The following is a 2,535-nucleotide window of genomic DNA, read 5'->3' as shown; positions in this document are numbered from 1 at the left end:
AGATGAAAATTCTGAAGCCAGCTGAGAAGAGACCTCTCAAGTGTGTTTGTAACTGTGATCTTCACAGATGCCAACTCTTCCAGGAAATGCTGGCCCAGGCTCTCTGAAATCTGCATCATAGACATCAAGGCATCGATGCGTCAGCAGTGATGTGTATGAACGTCACACACACCCCAAGGAATACAGTCATCACAGGCAGTAGACAGGCGATCGAGGTCCGAGCACCCCACAACTTCACAGGTGTTGAAAGTGAGGCTGGTCTGGCTCTTGCTGAAGGAAGGGCCTGGGAGCAAGTTCAGAAACCCCAAAGTCAGATGTTCACCATGGGCAAGGCGTGCACAGAAACAAACAGGACACGTTCTAACAGCAAAATGCAAAATTAATGAAGGGTGTAAATAGGCAATTTAAAGAAGAGGAACTGTTGATAGAAGTTCAAACTCATTTTTATGAATAATTATGTGTCTGATTGACTTGCTGTCTTTCACATATTTGATTGGCAATGCTTAAAATAATTGTCAGGGGAAATACAAGGCAACAAGAGCTCCTGACATTGATGGTGACAATTAGATTTGCAGCCTTTCTTTGGAAGTAAATGGAAAATGTCTATTAATATTAAACAGATGCATTCCCTTGGACTCAGAAGCCCCAGAGGGGTGCCATCTGGGGGATGAGTGGGGTCAGGGTGCCCCTCGCCCAATTCTAAAGCCACGTTTCTCCTTCCCCCTCCAGCTGTCAGCATGAATGCCCAGCCGTTCCCACCATCATGCCCTCCACCTCTCCTTCCTCCCTGCCTTCTCTACCCATCTCCCATCAACTCCTTCCTGTTCACCAAGGTATATCCAAACACCGCCTCCTCCATGAAGCCCTCCCTGCTGCAGCCCTCGAGGCCCTGGTCACCCGCTGCCCTGATGTCCATGCAGCCGTCCAAGGGAGTGGGTCTGCCTGCCGCCTTGATGCCTGATGCCTTGGGGGCATCTTCCCTCAGTGAATGCTTGGGGCCCCGGGCAGGGACTCTGCCCCTTCTCAGTGGGCCCTTCGGAAGCGCCCATCAGAGGGATGGGTACATGGGCCTCCATGCCACACATGGGCAGTGGATTTGGTTTGATCCCGAGGCAGATTCTTCCCTGGGCTTGCACGTGGGAGCCAGGGTGGGTGTGAAGCAGAGCAGTAGCCTCCATGGGAGAAGATGCCTGGGGCCTGCAGGTGGGTGGGAGCAGCTCTGAAGGAGTAGTGAAAGCAGGGGCCACCTCGGAGACTTCCCTGGGGTCTCTGGCCTGGACCCGAGCCAGGAAGGGTCCCGAGCCAGGGAGGGTGCGTAGGAACCCTGGACAGCTGGGCATGGAGGAAAGTGAGTCCAGGCCAGAGGAGGCTGTGACAACCAGCAGTGTGTTAGCAGGAGCAGGGAGGCCCGGGACGCCCCGTAGCAAGTGAGCAGGCAGACGGAGCAGGCAGCCCTGCCAGCAGAGCAGGAGAACCCTGCGTCGTCCCCCAGCACTGCAGAGCAGGGAGTTTAGAAAATGCCCGGAATCTCAGTAAATTCTCCCTGCCTCCTCGTCCCGTGATCTTCAGCCAGCAGTCTAGAGCCGTGAGTTTGCATTTTTCAGAAGGCTCTATCCCTGCTGTGGGCATGAATTAAACGGATGCTCCGGACGCTGAGGACAGCCTTTGTCTTCTTGGTGCGCTGCAAAGGTGAGTGTCCCGGTGACCTTTTGCTAACAAAAGACTCCTCCCAAATCCTCTCCTGGACATCAGACACCCTGGGCTGGCAGAGGACACAGACTGGCCATTGCCAGGCAGACCCCCTGGACGGTGTGACCTGCCCCAGGCGCTGCAGAGGAAGACGGCTGGTGTGTCCCTGAAACAGGAGAGACGCATTGCCACAGGCTCCCCAGAAACAAGATCCCCAAATGCCACTGTTGGCTGCTGAGGGGCAAGGAAGTGGTTGGTGCAGACCACCCTCGCCAGGCTGCCCTGCAGCCAAAAGGCAGAGCGCTGAGCAGGAACGCAGCCTCCGCTGAGGGCCACATGGATGAAATCCAGCATCTGGCCCTGGGAAAGACATTCCTGGAGAGTCTGTGTGCAGGGGGCTGGCAGGACCGAGTCCGCTGTGTGCAGGGGGCTGGCGGGACCGATCCGCTGTGTGCAGGGGGCTGGCAGGATTGGCCTCCTGAAAGGAGGAGAGAGATCAGCATGCTTGGAGGGAGACCGACTCCCCGGAGGAACAATAAGCTCGGAGGGGGCAAAGCAGCTTCAGAGCCTGGCTCCAGCCCTGGAGACAGAAAGACCAATTTAAATTCCCACCCGGCAGCACCCTATGGGGGGCTGTGGGACTTTCGGGAGCCTCTTTGGTCCTTAGTTTTATCTTCTGTGGAACAGAAGCAATAATTCGTATTCAGTTGGGGGTAATTAGAGGCGACATTATGTGGAGAGCTGGACACGCAGCACACTTGGTGAGGTGGTGACCATCTCCACCCCTCTCTCCCTGGTTTCCCTAAGAGGGACGTCTCTTTCCGCCCTTTTCCCCTGAGACTTGGG

The 2,535-nt window shown here is 55.7% G+C and overlaps 1 pseudogene; it reads left to right on the top strand.

The window, feature by feature from the left end:
- The first annotated feature begins 857 nt into the window (after positions 1 to 857).
- Positions 858 to 2,293, top strand: LOC115896218 (annotated as a pseudogene).
- Positions 2,294 to 2,535: the final 242 nt, after the last annotated feature.

This window comes from Rhinopithecus roxellana, unplaced genomic scaffold (genome assembly GCF_007565055.1).
Source record: "Rhinopithecus roxellana isolate Shanxi Qingling unplaced genomic scaffold, ASM756505v1 contig74, whole genome shotgun sequence".
NCBI lineage: Eukaryota > Metazoa > Chordata > Mammalia > Primates > Cercopithecidae > Rhinopithecus > Rhinopithecus roxellana.
This window is presented reverse-complemented; position numbering and strand designations above follow the sequence as displayed.